This window comes from Delphinapterus leucas, chromosome 11, assembly GCF_059928025.1.
Source record: "Delphinapterus leucas isolate spDelLeu-1000000601 "Yukka" chromosome 11, BTC_Dleu_Yukka2, whole genome shotgun sequence".
NCBI lineage: Eukaryota > Metazoa > Chordata > Mammalia > Artiodactyla > Monodontidae > Delphinapterus > Delphinapterus leucas.
The window spans coordinates 56,494,364-56,513,570 of NC_143139.1; positions in this window are offsets into that span (position 1 = coordinate 56,494,364).

The following is a 19,207-nucleotide window of genomic DNA, read 5'->3' on the forward strand; positions in this document are numbered from 1 at the left end:
GATTGACCCGACAGCGATTCTCAAGTCCCTTCTTTCTCCCTTGCCACTTCCCACAGAGGGACTGGTAAAACTAAGCGTTTATATCTGAGCCTTCCTTACAGCTAAGTGAGGTCAATGGCACAGTTCTGACATATAATCAGGACGCTTAACAAGTAACCTTATGCTTCCTTATAAAAGAGTCAGGCACCAGGGGGGAGTTCTCTGTGTCTTCCTCATGCTTTGAACATTGACATGATGCTCATAGATGGGGCAGCTATCTTGTAATCATGAGGTGGAAAGCACAAGGCCTGAGCACACGCCATGGAAGGCAAAGTGAAGGGATGGGACATTGTTGAACTACTGCATCTGATCAAGACTGCTTATCTATAGACTGCTTATCTATGTGAGAAATTAAAATGATTTATTGTGTGAGCCTCTGTTAATCGAATTTTTTGTTTTTCGCTGCTGAAGGCATTCCTAATTGATACAGTTTACTTGTCCGTCTTTACCACTAGATTATAAATTTGGGGTTCAATATATGTTAAATTCCTCAACGGAAAGTTTCAAATATCTTTATCTTTGTATTTACTTTATATTGTCCCAACCTTTAGTACAGACCCCCAATAAGTGCTGAACTGATTGAATATGGTTTCATCTATCAATGTGATTAATTCAACTAACAGTGAGAGGGAGAAACTAAACATAATAACTAAATAAACATTGCTTAATATTGTACTTTCTTTAAAGATACTGTGAAACCCTTTTCTAGGTTTTAACATTGTCCCTTATTAATATATTATTTAATCTGGGCAAAGCGGAGCTTAGAATGCTAGTGAGCCAATTTCCACCTTATTTAGATGAACTTTGGAATGGAAGGCATATTAGTAATTTGTTGTTGTGAGATATCACAAGGAAAAGATAAACAACTAGCAGCAGTCATGTAAATTCAGCTGGACTTTCCCAGTGATGTCATCACTTTTTACTGTTTATGGCTCCTTGTTTGCACTATTCCCCTATAAATACATCCAGGTAAGCATCTGCTATGTTCATTAAACCCTAAGAATCTGCTCTGAAGTTATTTTCAGATCCTGTCCCAATAAAAACATCATCTAAAATTAATAAACAATCGCTGTGGTTGAATGGGAGGATTTAAAGCACATACAGTCCCTAGAATTTATTTTGTAGCAGTTATCAAATGTTAAGGGGTGGAACTGCCCAGTATATTTTCTAACTTTGACTAATAATACTAAAAAAATTTAGTCATTAAGAATATAGACATAATATAATTACCATTACTTCCATAGAGGTCTTTTTCCTTATTTTCCAGGTATGTGCAAAAATTAGTAGTAAAATTCATAAACGTCTTTTAGAATAATCATCTAACTTTTAAACAATTATTTGAGTATAAGTTTTAAAGGATAATCTTCTTGAATACTGACTTAGTGCAACAATGCTGCTCTTACATACAATAAATATGAAATCTATACCAAAAACTCATGCTGCCTGGAAATGCTTGCTGAGAAAACATTTCTCTGATCAATGTGTTTGGGATTTAAGTAGTTTCTCAACTAGAATGAGGATGTTGTGGGAAGACAAAGTACCTAGCATTTAAATAACAATGGACATCTCAGTGCCATGCATGTTTCTCTTCCCTTAACAAATAGCATAATTGTGTGTCTGTCTTTCACAGAAAGACAAAAGCTCTCTGAGCCAATTAGCTTTAAGAACTTGTGGGTAAGAAAATCAAACCTAATTGAAATGCACTCCAGAAATTCTATGACTGCATATCCTGTCAGCATTAACTAGGATTATTCTCCTAAAGGGTAAATAAAGCATGTTAGTGAATGTGCAATGAAGCATCTTACAAAAAGTCATTGTTCCCTTGAGTATCATTGTGATTTGTCAGGGACAGTGAGGACAGCGACATGAAGATTCACTATAATAAAACCTCACGTCAATAAAAAATGAGATGAAAAGGGTGTCTTCAGTATAGATGTTAGGTATTTGCATTTGATGGACACAACTACAGTTTCGGAACCAATGCAAAACTGACAAGGAGAGGCTCTGCTCTGAAATAATAATTTCATGGGACATTATTATGAACTGACAGGTGCCTACAAAATATGATATCCTCATTTTTATTTTGTTTGGATTTTATGTCAGAAGTTCAGTGAATATGTCCCCACATGTGAAATTCTTCAAGCGGCTTTAAAGGAAAAATGAAAACAGAGAGGACATATATATAGTCTGGCTGATTGAATAAGTTAAGGTATGCATTCTCTAATATACTTCTGTGGTTTTTTTTTTGGGGGGGGGTGGAAATCTGCCTACAAAATGCTCAAAAGCAAATGTTTTGGCTGTTAAAGAAGTACCCCCAATTGAACAACATTGTTAGTTAGAGGTTGGCCTCCATGCAAAAAACAGCAGAAATCTTGGCCTTTCAACCCAGGCCATCCTGTCTCCAGGCCACTTTCATTGTATATTTCCAGATAACTGAAGCAAATGTAGGTTGTGATGGATATTTCTGATAATTAATAACAATACCAGCATTTATGGAACCTTTGCATGCTCTAGTTCACTGGATTTTTCCAACACTCCTATTCAATAGGTTTCATTACCATGTCCACTCTGCCAAAGAGGAAACTGCAGAGGAAGAGCAGAGAGGCCAATGACTTGCCCAAGGTCAAATAGCTATAAGCAGTGGACATTAAGGCCCAGCTCTGCTTCTAGAGCATTATCCATTATGTTGCCCTGTAGAGACTTTACCTGATTTTTACCTGACTTTGCCTGATTCCAAAGCAGCAAATATAGCAAAATTTTGATGGGTTCATTTAGCATTGACTAATATTTACATCAAGAGTTTCCTGTTTTAGACATTACTTCATTTTAGCTTTTCAGCTCACTTTATTTTAATCAGGATCCCCTTATAAGACATGTTGTGCAGTTGGTAGGGCTCGTCAAGGTGACCTTTCTGCTATGTTTTAAGGATAGTTTAAAATTCTGCTTTTACTCTTCACCAGTTGACCTTTTTTGTCACCTTTTCTTCTATTATTTTCCCCAATTAGGGAAGCCACAAAATCCCAAAGGTGTTACATTAGAAGAGTTAGCTCACAGTGTTGTGAAATGCTGTTCCAAATGCCAATATAATTGTACAAGAGCCCCTGGCAGTAGAGAGGGTGAAAGAAACACTTGAGTAATGCATGAAGCATTACCATGGGCACCCATGTTACCCCGCAAAAGGCAAGCTCTAGAGATGCACCAATGCAAATCATTCCAGAACACGAGATCTATCATGAAACATTAACATTGATATACTATCCCAGGTGGACTACTTGTGTAAGTGAGTGACTCTCTAAAGTGCTTCAAAGGAGAGGAGAAAGAAAAATCCATCGGCCCACTCCATTTAATCCTCCAAGGAATAGGTTTATTTTCTGCTGCCTGATCACCTCTAATAATATTGCAGCACTTTTAGAAAGGATGGATGTGATTTCCCTAACCCACATCTCCCATCCGAGAAACTGCACTAAGAATTAACTATTAATGACAAGAAGAAAATAAGCTTTCTTTCTCTTGGCAGTCTATCACATTGAGTGGGTAGCTTGAGAAGCAGTTTGGTGTGTGTATTTGTCCAAAGGATATCATCTTAGGGGTAAGAAAAGCACACTCTTCAGAAGGTGCCCTTCTCATGGGTAAAACTAGAGCTAAATGGTTTTCCCATTATTACTGCAGATGCATTTCCATTTTTATAGACAATGGACAGATTAAAAAATTCACTGAATAGAGTCAGCAATGAGAAAGTTGTACCACCTGCTTTCTGGATCTATAAAATCAACACTTAATTTTTTTAAAAAGTATTTTATTGAAGTATAGTTGACTTACAATGTTGTGTTAGTTTCTGCTGTACAGCAAAGTGATTCAATTATACATACATAAATCAACTCCTAGTTTAATTGCTTGATTATTTAGATATTCTTTCTGAAAATCAATATTTGAGTACCACATTAATTTTAAATTTTAGAATCTGGGAGAAAGAATTTCAGCACACTCTTGACATAATATGCTGCATTTAAAACTTATTCAATTTATTTAAACTAAAACACACACACACACACACTCACACACACACACACACACACACACTTCACCCATTTCTTCCACCCCACCTCCCGCCTCTGGCAACCATTAGTCTGTTCTCTGTATCTATAAGCTTAGTGTTTCTTTTCTTTTTTTTTTTTTTTTTTTTTTTTTTTTTTTTTTTTTTTTTGCGGTACGCGGGCCTCTCACTGTTGTGGCGTCTCCCGTTGCGGAGCACAGGCTCCGGACGCGCAGGCCCAGCGGCCATGGCTCATGGGCCCAGCCGCTCCGCGGCATGTGGGATCTTCCCGGACCGGCGCACAAACCCGTGTCCCCTGCATCGGCAGGCGGATTCTCAACCACTGCGCCACCAGGGAAGCCTCTTTTCTTCTTCTTTTTTTTTTAGGTTTCATACATAAGAGAGATTATAGAGTATTTTGTCATTCTTTGTCTGACTTATTTCACTTAGCATAATGCCCTTGAGATTCATCCATGTTGTTACAAATGGCAAGATTTCATTCTTGTTTATGGCTGAATAATATGTCTATCACAATTTCTTTACCCATGCAACCACTGATATTCACATAGGTCGTTTTCATGTCTTGGCTATTGTAAATAATGCTGCAATAAACATAGGGTGCATATATCTTTTCAAATTAGCGTTTTCGTTTTCTTTGGATAAATACTCAGAAGTGGAATTAGTGATCATACGGTAGTTCTATTTTTAATTTTTTGTGGAACCTCCATACGTATTTCATAGTGGCGGCACCAATTTGCATGAGGGTTCTCTTTTCTTCACATCCTCAGCAACACTTGTTATTTCTTGTCTTTTTGATAACAGCCATTCTAACAGGTGTGAAGTAATATTGGGTGGGCCAAAAAGTGCCTTTTTTAAGTAAAAAATAAAAGACACATTCTTCATTTTCACCAAGAACTTTATTGAACAACGTATTCACCCTTTTGTTCCACTACCTTCTGCTGTTTTTCAGGCCACTTCATAATTCCACCTTCCCAAAACTTTTTACCTTTTTGAGCAAACAACTGTTTCAGGTGCCTTCCGGGAACTGAAATAGTTTCCATTAAGAGAATTTTGTAAAGACCTTAATAAATGGAAATCCGAAGGTGCAATGTCTGGTGAATACGGTGGATGAATCAGAACTTCCCAGCCCAGCTGTTAACAGTTTTTGCCTGGTCATCAAAGAAACATGCTGTCTTGTGTTATCCTGATAGAAGATTATCTGTTTTCTGTTGACTAATTCTGGATGCTTTCTGTCAAGTGCCTCTTTCAGTTGTTCTAAGTGGGAGCAGTACTTGTTGGAATTAATCGTTTGGTTTTCTGGAAGGAGCTCATAATAGAGGACTCCCTTCCAATCCCACCATATACACAACATCACCTTCTTTGGATGAAGACCAGCCTTCAGTGTGCTTGGTGGTGGTTCATTTCACTTGCCCCACGATCTCTTCCATTCCACACTGTTGTACAGTATCCACTTTTCATTACCCATCACAATTTGTTTTAAAAACGGCACGTTTTCATTACATTTCAATAGAGAATCACGTGAGGAAATATGGTCAAGAAGGTTTTTTTTGCTTAACTTATGTGGAACCCAAACATCAAAGCGATTCACATAACCAAGCTGGTGCAAATGATTTTCAATGCTTGATTGAGATATTTTGAGTATGTCGGCTGTCTCCTGCGTGTATAACGTTGATTGTTCTCAATTATTGTTTCGATTTGATCGCTATCAACTTCAACTGGTCTACCCAACTGTGGAGCATCGTCCAGTGAGAAATCTCCAGCACAAAACTTCAAAAAACACTTTTGACACATTCGATCAGTCACAGCACCTTCTCCATATACTGCACAAATCTTTTTGTGCGTTTCAGTTGCGTTTTTACCTTTCTTGAAATAATAAAGCATAATATGCCAAATATATTGCTTTTTTTCTTCCATCTTCAATATTAAAATGTCTACACAAAAATTCACCAATTTTGATGTCTTTTTTTAAATGCACGCTGATATGACAGCTGTCACATACAATCTAACAAAATTGTTTCGAATGAAGTTAAAGACAACTCAGTGCTACTAGAGCCATCTTATGGAAAAAACTGAACCAATATTTCATTGTGGTTTTGATTTGCATTTCCCTGATGATTAATGATGTTGAGCATCTGTATGTCTTCTTTAGAAACATGTCTATTCAGATCTTCTGCACAGCTTTTAACTGGATTTTTTTTTTTTTTTTTTTTTTTTGGCTATTGAGTTGTATGAGTTCTTTGTATATTGGATGTTAGGCCCTTGTCAGATATACGGTTTGTGGTTATTTCTTCCCATTCACTAGGCTGCCTCTTCGTTTTGCTGATGGTTTCCTTTGCTGTGCAGAAGCTTTTAAATTTGATGTAGTCCTACTTGTTTATTTTTGCTTTTGTTGCTTTTGCTTTTGGTGTCAGATTCAAAAAACTCATCTCCAAGACCTATGTCAAGGAGCTTACTGCCTATGTTTTCTTCTATGAGTTTAGGGTGTCAGGTCTTACAATCAAGTCTTTAATCCACTTGGAATTAATTTTTGTGTGTGGTGTAATAGTGGTCCAGTTTCATTATTTGGCATGTGGCTGTCCAATTTTCCCAACACCATTTATTGAAGAGACTATCCTTTCCCCATTGTATATTACTGGCTCCTTTGTTGTAAAATTAGTCGGTCATATATGTATGGGTTTAAATCTGGGCTCCCTATTCTATTCCACTGTGTCTGTTTTTATGCCAAGACCATGATGTTTTAATAACTATAGTTTTGTAATATAGTTTGAAATCAGGGATTGTGATGCCTCCAGTTTGTTCTTCTTTCTCAAATTTATTTGGCTATTCAGGGTATTTTGTGGTTTCATACAAATTTTAGGATTGTTTCTTCTATTTCTGTGAAAACTATCATTGGAATTTCAATAGGGATTGCATTGAATCTGTATATTGCTTTGGGTAGTATGGACATTTTAACAATATTAATTTTTCCAATCCATGAGCATGGAGTATATTTCCATTTATTTTTGCCTTCTTCAATTTCTTTCACTAATGTCTTATAGTTTTCAATATACAGATTTTGCACCTCCTTGGTGAACTTTATTCATGGGTATTTTATGCTTTTTGATACAATTGTGAGTGGGACTGTTTTCTTAATTTCTCTTACTGATAGTTCATTACTAGTGCAAAGAAATGTAATAGATTTTTGTGTACTGATTTTGTATTCTGCAACTTTACTGAACTTGTTTACTAGTTCTAAGTTTTTTGATGGAGTCTTTAGGGTTTTCTATATATAATATCATGTCATCTGCAAATAGTGACAGTTTTACTTCTTCCTTTCCAAGTTAGATGCTAGGATTTCCAATACCATGTTGAATAAAAGTGGTGAGAGTGGACTTCCTTGTCTTGTTTCTGATCTTAGAGATAAAGCTTTCAGCTTTCTACCATTGAGTATGATGTTATATGTGGGTTTATCATATATGACTTTTGATATGATGAGGTGTGTTCCCTCTATACCTACCTTGTTGAGAGTTTTTATCATAAATAGATGTTGAACTTTGTCAAATGTTTTTCTGCATCTGTTAAGATGATAATATTATTTCTATCCTTCATTTTCTTAATGTGGCGTATCACACTCACTGATTTGTAGATGTTGAGCAATCCTTGCGACCCTGGAATAAATCCCACTTGATTATGGTATATGATCATTTTGGATGGTTTTCCAATCAGGGTTGAGAACCATTGCTTTTGCCAATCTCTCTTTTGCTATAATATGTGCTGCTTTACATTTTTAAAATATGCATCAGGAACTAAGCTTTTCATCTTTTTTTGCCCAAGCACAAAAATTTATCATCCTGTTTATGGCATTAGCTAATGATATACCATAACTTTGAGTCATTTTCCTTTCAAAATGTTGACATTCAAAGTATAAAACAAATCTTAGAATTAAATGAAGACTATACCCTCTTGACAAAGTCTTCTAGAATATGAAGGATAATTTACCACTGACCTACGACAAGTCCTCTGGGAAACCTTCTGAAAACTCTGCTTGTCTCAAAGCAAACATTTTACTTTCTTGCCAAAACAGAATTTAAACCTATTAGACATTTCCCTATCAAAATCCATTTCCTGTGTCATTCAACCTAACTGATTAAATTTTTAAATCCCATGGATATTTTGTTTCTTCAAATTTAAGAAGTCTGGAATTACATTTTTAGGCATCATGAAGTGAAAGGGACTGAGTTACCCTCTTGCCTGAAACAAATGCAGAACTGGACAAATATATGAAACAATGGTTTTCAGACACTGGATAACAGGTAGCACAGGACAGTGATCCCTGAGAGAAGAAACCACATGGGGAGAGTCTTACCAGTTCTCAGATTGCTGCCTGTAAAGACGAGAACCTGAATGGAGCCCAGAGCTGTCGCTGAGTTCAGAATTCAGGAAGGGGAAGGAGGCTAGATTTTGCAGGGTAGGGTACTCGGGAATAGAAGCTTCTGGGAAAGGAGACAGCTACCTAGAGAGGTTGTTCCAGAGATCAGTACAGGGTTCCCCTTGAATCTTCAGCTAAGTCTTGATTAGCATCAGATGGGACAAAGCTTCCTGAGGCAGAGGGAAAAACCACCAGAAAGGAATGGGAGAAAGAGTCCTCAGAGCTCACACAGGGCTGGGAATAGCTCCTGTTTCCACCAGCCAGAGCATCAAAACCTTAAAATACACAGGGTACTGGATAGAGTATTCACAATGGTATTATTGCCTCAGTAGTGGGGCAAAATTAGTCCTAGGTCAAGGTCCACAAACTTTTCTTTCCTTTTTTTTTTTTTTTTTTGACATCTTTATTGGAGTATAATTGCTTTACAATGGTGTGTTAGTTTATGCTGTATAACAAAGTGAATCAGCTATACACATACATATATCCCCATATCTCCTCCCTCTTGCATCTCCCTCCCATCCTCCCTATCTCACCCCTTTAGGTGGTCACAGAGCACCAAGCTGATCTCCCTGTGCTATGTGGCTGCTTCCCACTAGCTATCTAGTTTACATTTGGTAGTGTATATATGTCCATGCCACTCTCTCACTTCGTACCAGCTTACCCTTCCCCCCTCCATGTCCTCAAGTCCATTCTCTACATCTATGTCTTTATTCCTGTCTTGCCCCTAGGTTCGTGAGAACAATTTTTTTTTTTTTTTAGATTCCATATATATGTGTTAGCATACAGTATTTACTTTTCTCTTTCTGACTTACTTCACTCTGTATGACAGACTCTAGGTCCACCATCACTACAAATAACTCAATTTCGTTTCTTTTTATGGCTGAGTAATATTCCATTGTATATATGTGCCACATCTTCTTTATTCATTCATCTGTCGATGGACACTTAGGTTGCTTCCATGTCCTGGCTATTGTAAATAGAGCTGCAATGAACATTGTGGTACATGACTCTTTTTGAATTATGGTTTTCTCAGGGTATATGCCCAGTAGTGGGATTGCTGGGTCATTTGGTAGCTCTATTTTTAGTTTTTTAAGGTTTTTAGTTTTTTAGTTTTTTTAACTGTTCTCCATAGTGGCTGTAACAATTTACATTCCCAACAACAGTGCAAGAGGGTTCCCAGCTGTCACTGTTTGCAGATGACATGATACTATACATAGAGAATCCTAAAGATGCTACCAGAAAACTACTAGAGCTAATCAATGAAATTGGTAAAGTAGCAGGATACAAAAGTAATGCACAGAAATCTCTTGCATTCCTATACACTAATGATGAAAAATCTGAAACAGAAATTAGGGAAACACTCCTATTTACAACAAAAAGAATAAAACACCTAGGAATAAACCTACCTAAGGAGACAAAAGGACTGTATGCAGAAAACTATAAGACACTGATAAAAGAAATTAAAGATGATACAAACAGATGCAGAGATATACCATGTTCTTGGATTGGAAGGATCAACATTGTGAAAATGACTATACTACCCAGAGCAATCTACAGATTCAATGCAATCCTTATCAAACTACCAATGGCATTTTTCACAGAACTGGAACAAAAAATTTCACAATTTGTATGGAAACACAAAAGACCCCGAATAGCCAAAGCAATCTTGAGAAAGAAAAACAGAGCAGGAGGAATCAGGCTCCCAGACTTCAGACTATACTACAAAGCTACAGTAATCAAGACAATATGGTACTGGCACAAAAAAAAGAAATATAGATCAATGGAACAGGATAGAAAGCCCAGAGATAAACCCATGCACATATGGTCACCTTATCTTTGATAAAGGAGGCAAGAATATACAATGGAGAAAAGACAGCCTCTTCAATAAGTGGTGCTGGGAAAACTGGACAGCTACATGTAAAAGAATGAAATTAGAACACTCCCTAATACCATACACAAAAATAAACTCAAAATGGATTAAAGACCTAAATATAAGGCCAGACACTATAAAACTCTTAGAGGAAAACATAGGAAGAACACTCTATGACATAAATCACAGCAAGATCCTTTTTGACCCACCTCCTAGAGAAATGAAAATAAAAACAAAAATAAACAAATGGGACCTAATGAAACTTAAAAGCTTTTGCACAGCAAAGGAAACCATAAACAAGGCAAAAAGACAACCTTCAGAATGGGAGAAAATATTTGCAAATGAATCGATGGACAAAGGATTAATCTCCAAAATATACAAGCAGCTCATGCAGCTCAATATCAAAAAAACAAACAACCCAATCCAAAAATGGGCAGAAGACCTACATATACATTTCTCCAAAGAAGATATACAGATTGCCAACAAACACATGAAAGGATGCTCAACATCACTAATCATTAGAGAAATGCAAATCAAAACTACAATGAGTTATCATATCACCTCACACCAGTCAGAATGGCCATCATCAAAAAATCTACAAACAATAAATGCTGGAGAGGGTGGGCACAAACTTTTCTTATGAAAGTTCATATAGTAAATATTTTAGACTTTACAGACCAAGAGGCAAAAATCAAATATATTTTGTAAATATTTACATAACAAGAGAAAAAACTCCTCACCACACTCCCCCATTTGACTGAGATGGGCCATCCCATGTGGTAGGCATGTTTTATATCTAATTGCCATCTGCTGGAGACATTCTTAGGATGAAAGCACTAGCCTGAGAGGAAAGGTCAGTCTAGTGTGTAGTGTTATGGACTGAACATTTGTGCCCCTCACCCCTCAAATTCATATGTTGAAACCTTAGCCCCCAGTGTGATAATTTTAGGAAGTGGAGCCTTTGGGAAGTAATTAGGTTTAGATATGGTCATGAAGGTGCAGTCCCTGTGAAGGAATTAGCGCCCTTATAACAAGAGACCAGAGAACTTGCTCTCTTTCTCTTGTGATGATACAGCACGAAGGCAGCCATCCTCAAAAGAATTCTCAGCAGGGACCAGGAACTGAACTGGCTGGCACCTCCATCTTGGACTTCCCAGCTTCCAGAACTGTAAGAAATAAATGTTTGTTGTTTAAACTACTCAGTCTATGGTATATTGTTATAGCAGTCCAAACTAAGACAGGTAGCCACCTTGGTCAGTTTCACTCTCTGTCCAGTGACACCCAGATCCTGCTGTGCCTGGTTCTCCATGAGGCTGTCTTAACATGGGCAGCTTGCTGGAGGGGAGTGGCCTTGATAAATTGCTGATTCCCAGACTGAGAGTCTACCACTTGATGCTTTGAGGTTGCCAACAGTGAGGCCTCCAACTTAAAAGTGGAGTCTCATGCCAGGTCTGAATAGCAGTGAAGCACGGCCACCAGCAAGGTGGCAGGCTTTGGGGGTGAAAAGGGATGTCCTAGTTTTGTCTTTGTGGTCCACAGTGCTTGAGTGGTGCCCTCAAGACATACAAAATCAGACAGTGGGCTGGATTTGGCTTGAAGATTATAGCTTGATGACTCTTGCCTTAGATTAAACATTGATCTGGTCCTACCTAACAATAAGTCTTGAAAAAATCAACAAAGATTTGAGAGCAAGTCTTGAAAGAATCAAACATTTTATAAGTAACTTTACTACTTGGAAATTTAACAAAGAAACTTAACAAAGCTTAAAATATTTAAGAAATAAAAAATACCTAGCACCCAACAAGTTAGATTTCCCAATGTCTGGACTCCAATAGAAAATTTGCAAAGTATGCAAAGAAGCGGGAAAATACAACCCATATTGCAGAGGAAAATTTAAAAAATAGAAAGAGACCCAGATGACACAGATGATAGAACTAGTAGACCAGGGCATTAAGAAAGTTATAACAACTATACTCCATATGCCCAATGAGGTAGAGGAAATCATGAACATTCTAAGGACAGATACTGAAGATATAAAAAAGACCCAAGTCTCACTTCTAAAGATAAAAATTACAGTGTCTAGGATAAAATATACAGAGGATGGGATTAAAAGCAGATTAGACCAGGCAGAAGAATAGATTAGTGGGTTTAAGGCCATAGCAATAGAAACTATCCAAAATGCAACACACAGAGTAAAGATTGAAAAAAAATGAGTAGAGCCTCAGTTAGCTGTGGGACAACTTCAAGTGGTCTGATATTTATTTACTGGAGTCCCTGAAGGGAGGGGGCAGTCAGAAAAATATTCAAGGAAACAATGGATGAAAAATTTCCAAATTTAATGAAAATCATATAACCACATATGCAAAAAGTTCAATGAAACTAATGTAGAAGAAATGTAAGCAAAACTATAATAAAGAACCTCATTCACAAAATGGTTTAAAAATGTCAGAAGCCAGATTGTCAAAACTGAGTTTGCCATGAACATAGGCATTCAAAGGAAATACAAATATATTAAACTATAGAGGGGGCAGATTTAGCATCATGAAAATTAAGACTTCAAAGAGAACATAGAACTTCTGGTAATTTGTATGTGCTAAGCAGTTCAGGTTGTTAATTCTGACCAAAATTATTGGTATTGAAGCTGGGGAAATGGTATCATTCATTAATCCACTAACATTCTTTCAACAAACACTTGAGCTCCTGTTTTTGCAGAAGCACATTAGGACACATAAAAATGAACACTAGCCCTGACCTTAGAGATCTAATAATCTAGTTACCTTCCAAGTGTTATGGCTGAAACAATTTTACAATTATTTGACAGACACACAAGTAGATTTTAGCTGTCTCTTCCTCATTTCTTTATCATATATTGCACTGAACATGAAATTATTGCTAATTTAGAAGAAACGCTCTTTTCCCAAGTTATCTATATCTTCTTAACATGTGAAATCATTCTCTAGGTGCATGACGTGGGTGGTATTGCTTGTGGTAAAAATAGTTTTCTGCTTAGTCACCTCTTTAATTTTTCATTCTTTATCTCTAGCACAAATGTTTTCTGAAGCTTCTTATCTAAAATTTCATGACAAGTAAAAATGTAATAGTCATGCCATAGAGCACAAATATTTACAAACAAGTAGAAAATGAATGAGCACACCCTAAGAAGAATGACCTTTATATGATATACAAATGTGAAAATGAATAAGCATTCCTCAAGAAAAATGACCTTTAAACAATTTTATATACTGTAGTAGTAGTCATCACCATAAAACGATAGCCAAGGATAGGTAATAAAGCAGAAAAGAGTTCAGCCTTGAAGTACTGAAAAGTATGGTACAAGTGTAAGGTCCGTTGGCCCGGGTGAAAGGAGGCCCGGGAGTAAGAGAAAACATCGACCAGTATGAGGTAGGAGAGGCATCGGGACATAACGACCTCACCTGTTCTGGGAATCAACAAGAGACTCTAACTTCCTGCCCAGAAAACAATGGGGCTGACGGGAAGGGAAAATGGGCTTACGCCCCACAACAGACCAACCAACACCTGGCCCTGCTGTATCCTCACCAAATAACGAATTACCCTGTATAGCAAACCACCCCCTCCCCTTGCAAGCCGCCTTCTGCTTTTACCCCAATAAAAATCCCCCTCATCCAGTAATGGACGCGACTTCTCTGGCCCCTTTCTCTCGGACCAGTGAACCTCGCCCGGGAGCGCTCCCTAATAAAGCTCACTTGAAGCTTTCCTTTGTTTCGCGGTGCCGTTTGTTAAGATCCGACCTTACAACAAGGACTCACAAGGGGTCTAATGGAGTCCATTGGATCAACAAGATGATCCAATAGAGTCAAGAATGAGATTATTAGAAATTTTATACTCATTTTTACTTGGTTTTTTAGAGTTTTCTTTTTTGGGTAAGTTGTATAATATACATAAAAAACTACTACACCAGTATATACTTATTATATAAATAAACCAGCATACATACATTAGGGAATATGATAATATTTTAAACTTATGTTTCCAAAAAATATTTGGAAACCACAGGTCTATACAAGTTATTTTTAAATATTATTAGAAACATCACCCTTTTTCATACAAATGCATATGTAAACCCCCAAAATAAAAAGGTAAGAATATACGTATTTTAAAATACATTAAATTAAAAACTGTTTATTTTCCAACTTACAAGTTCTAACATTTGGTTTTTACAAAATCAATCAAGAAATCCGTGAGGTTATTTGATCTGAAATGAAGGATTATGGATAGTTGTAGCCTTTTATCAGCCTCAGCTTCTGGATTTATTTCTATGGATTTTGCAGAACTCATAGATAAGTAGCTATGGATGATCACAGTTTAACAGCTTATCTCATCCAGAACAGGGCTTTAGTAGATACTCAATACTACTAGCACTGCTAAGTGGATGGATGAACAAATGAATAAATGCCAGAATGTCTTTCCGTTCAATAGAGATAGCAGGAGAAACCTTAACATCTACATGAAAATGAGTCCAGCAGGCAGCACATTTTAATGTGTTTGTGGGCTGCAATGTGTCAAAATTTAGCATATGTACTTGTCTTTTAAAATAGTTTAAAATTTCTTTTAGAAGCTTAAAGTATATGAAAAAAGCAAAAATGAAAGATTTGTAGACCTTCTGCCCTAGTTTTCCAAGGAAAGCAACAAAAAAATCACTAGTCTGAAGATTCCTTCCCCCTTCCTTCCTCCCTCCCTTCCTTCCTCCCTTCCTTCCCTCCTTCCTTCCTTCCTTCCTTCCTTCCTTCCATCCTCCTTACCTCCCTTCCTTTCATCTTTCTTTCTTTGCTATAAAGAACATTACAGGGCTATTTGGCAATGAATAGGATGTGTGTATTAGGTAATAGTATCAATGTTATTTTTCTGCTTTTAATAATTATTCTATGATTAAAAAAGAGAGTATTTTTGTTATCAGAGACCATATACTGAACTACTTAGGATTAAAGAGCTCAACATGTTTGCAATATATTCTAAAATGGTTCCAAAAATTTTAATATATTTTAAGTTGATATCTACAACTTAAACTATCATGAATTACTTGCTCAAGAAATAACCATCAGACATCATTCTTCTATTATTTTGGTACACAGTGATGCTCAATAGGCTGAGAAAAGACTGAGAGGGGCTCCAAAGGAAATGCCAGTTCAGATGCCAGATTGATTTAAAGGAGGCCAGGCCTTTCATACAATACATATTCTCTAAGAAAGGAGATGGGTATATGTCAAGAGATAGATTCAAAGGATATATTTGATACACACACATATCTTGATCTATCTATCTATCTATCTAGAAAGAGAAAGGAGAGGGAAAGGGAGAGAGAGAGAGGGAGAAAAGAAAAGGAGGAGGGACAGAGAAAGAGAGAGAGAGAATGATAAAGTCAATGTAAAATGTTAACGAGAGGGGAAACTAAGTGAAAGGTATATGAGAGTACTATTCTCCTACTTTTCAGGAAATCTGAAATTATTTGTAAATAAATAGTTACATTAGAAGATTGAAATTGATAACCTAGAAGGGACTGATACATAATGGGGCTGCTATGGTTTAAGATTTTGGAGTTTCTCTACTTACATCTTATAGTGATTGGAGTTATAGCTGCTTCATAGTTCTCATGTTGACCTGAAGGCCTGTTTCATTTTACCTTATGGAATAGTTTACCAAGAATCTATATCGTCACCCCAAAAGTAACAGATATCAAATGAATTTAAAATATTTGTATTGAAGATGTCTTCAGAAAAAAATAAGAACAATAAAAATAATAAAAAATACCTCATTGATCTGTAAAACAAAGACAAATTTTAGATTAGCTGCCTATTTTCCACTTTTGAATGTGAGACATGATAGGGCTTTATCCAAGCTTGTAACTTGATTTAACTCTACAAACATATATTGAGAAAGATCCCACTTATGTAGTGAATACACAAGTGAAAAAGCATGAACCCTGACTTCAAGGAGATCACAGTCTTCCACAGAAAAGGAAGAATGAAACAGGATAAAGAGTAAGCAGGAAAAATTTGGCACTGGCCAACACTTTCTTCCTTCCTTCCTTCCTTCCTTCCTTCCTTCCTTCCTTCCTTCCTTCCTTCCTTCCTTCTTCCTTCTCTCTCTCTCTCTCCCTTTCTTTCTTTTTCTTTCTTTCCTTCTCTCTTTCTTTCTTTCTTTCTTTTCTGTTCAGAAGAAAAGTTTCATTCTTTGACCAAAGAATGGAGAGGTGTGAGCTTAAGCTCTACAGCACAGGCTCTCTGCTCTCCCAGACAGGCTTGGGGACAGGCCATGGGCTGGGCTGCTTTATAGGGTTTTCTTCAGCGGGAAGGGGTTTGGCCACAGCTGTGCCAATAATGCTCCAGATCTGGGAGCCAGGGCAACGTCTCTGCACACAGCCCGCCCCACTGCGCCACCTTGAATCACAGTGTTGTGTGCAGTGCTTCTGCAGGCCCGCGGAGTTGAGGTGTCTGCACAGCTGTTTAGCACCAGGAACTCTGGTCTCAAGGGCCAGGTGCAAGGCCTCTGAACATGGCACCTTATAAGCAAGTGAAACTGGATGTGGTTAGGAGTGTAGGCTCTGCAGTCAAAATGCCTGGATCCAAATCCTGAATCTTCAGCTTACAGCTGTGACCTGAGGCCAAACCCTTAACATTTTGGGGCTTTCCCTTCTTCATCTATAAAATAGGGACACACATACTACCTACAGGTAATAGTTGTTTAGAGAATAAATGAGCTGACATATAAAAATGCTTAGAACTGGACCTTATACATAATAAATACTCAATAGAAATTAGCTCTTATTACTAACGCATACAGCAGTTTTATGAATACTACTATTATGTCCATTGGGGGACATAGAAGCTGAGGTAAGAAAAGTTGGAAAATCATCCAAGTTTAAAGAACCGATAAATAGTAGAGTTGTAATTCAATACTAGGCAGTCTTATTTATGATCTGAAATTTACTCGGCAGAGGAATTGGGTGGGGCAGCAAGGGTGCTGGAGAGAGGATTATCTAAGATAAGACAAATAAATGCTGAAGCAAAAAAAAAAAAAAAAAAGGCAGACGATGCCTTGGATATTTAAAGGTCATTCTTTCCTGTCCTTACCTTCTAACTGCATTCGTGACTTTCTGAAACAATCCTTTTCAACCTATGACTTTCTTTTTTAAAAAGAAAAGAATCCTTCCTCTAGCCAAGCTGCAGATTCCTCTCACCTTCGCTGTACTGTTTTCCTTACCTGGAATGCCATTTCTGCCTGCTCCTGGATGAAGCTGGACTGATCCCATCCTGTCTTTCTTGGCCTAGCTCATACCCTCTCTCCCACATCTTCTGCCATCATAGGCTCTCTGGAGCTTCCCAGAGAGAAGTACCTTGTTCTGTCAATACCATCACCACCAGCCTCATGGTCTTTGCTCTCAATGTGATTTCAGCTTAGAATCCTCTCTCTGCCTAAGGAAGCTCTTACTCTTCTTCAGAGCCTAACCTAAGTGCCTTTCTCTCTGTGAAGTCGTCTAGGGCTCTGCAGGCTGAGTTAGTCAGTCCATGCTCTGTGCACCCCTTTCCTCCTGAACTTCTCTCTCGCAGCATTTATCATCAAGTTGTCACTGTCTATTTCTAGGTTTCTCTCAGCTTAGTCCTTGAGGTCAAGGATTGTGTTTCACTCATATCAGGGTCCCTAGCACCCAGCGTAGGTCAGAGGTATCAGCAAGTATGTGTAGATTAGACAAGCTGAAGGAAATTGAACTGAAGTGAGCTTTGGACAATGGTTTTTGAAAAGTATTTTCAATACTTTTTGTGAAGTATTTATGGTCAGGGTCACAAGTAGAGTCACAATCCGAGTAGACGTGCCAATGAGCTGTGATATGAGGGGTTGCTGGAAAACTTCAATTGTTCAAAAATTTCACTTCAATTTATTTCGCATTGCCTGAGAGTCCTACTACAGAATGTAAATGTTTTGTAAGATGTAGACCTTTAAGTCATTATTCCCTGGTAGGAACCTTTAGGTCTTTTCCTCTTCATGATCGTCGAAGAGAGTATTAAGGAAAAGGCAGTTTGAAAAGGAAGGTGCAGGTCAGTTAAGGGCATAGCGTGGAATAATTGGGTGGAGCCCTGGAGTAAACAGAGCACAGAGACTTGGAAAGGAAAGGATGCTGAGAGTACACACCGCCTCTTCATGTTTTGCTTTCTGTCAGACTTGTTTGTACAGTGGCATTAGAGTTAAATAGCTCAATAATATAAATGTGTACACTTTCCACATCATAGCACTATTTAAAGCTATTCTCTGTATTCAGTCTAAACTACACCTATGAAGAGAAGTTCTCCAACGACCACAATCTAATTTTGTGAAATGTGAACAAAGAGCAACTATTTTGTGAAAACGTAAGCTAAAAGTTAGAAAAGAATGGAAAAAGGTATATTTTTATGTGGAGTGAGGAATATTAGAAATAGCTTGAAATAACATGAGAGAAATTAAAAAACCACTTCTAATGAAGCAAACTGGCTGCATCTAAGACTCAGGGAGTGTATGTTTATGTATGTGTCAGCGGCAATGGTTGACGTGTGCAATTAAAACACGATGGAGGACCTGCTCAACAATAACCATAAAACACCACTCTGTTCTATTGTTCTGGTGCACAGTGGTACTCAGGAGGGCAAGAACACACCGAGAGTGACTCCTGACAAAGGCTCTCTCCTTGCCTAAACTTTAGGCAGGCTCTTCTGAGCTCTTTGCACTACTAGGCCCACTCCTTGGGCCCTTCTTCAGCCTGCTGAGGCCAGCAGGCTGGACCCTTGCCTCAATATCTGATCAATTTTCTCAACCCCACACTGCCCTC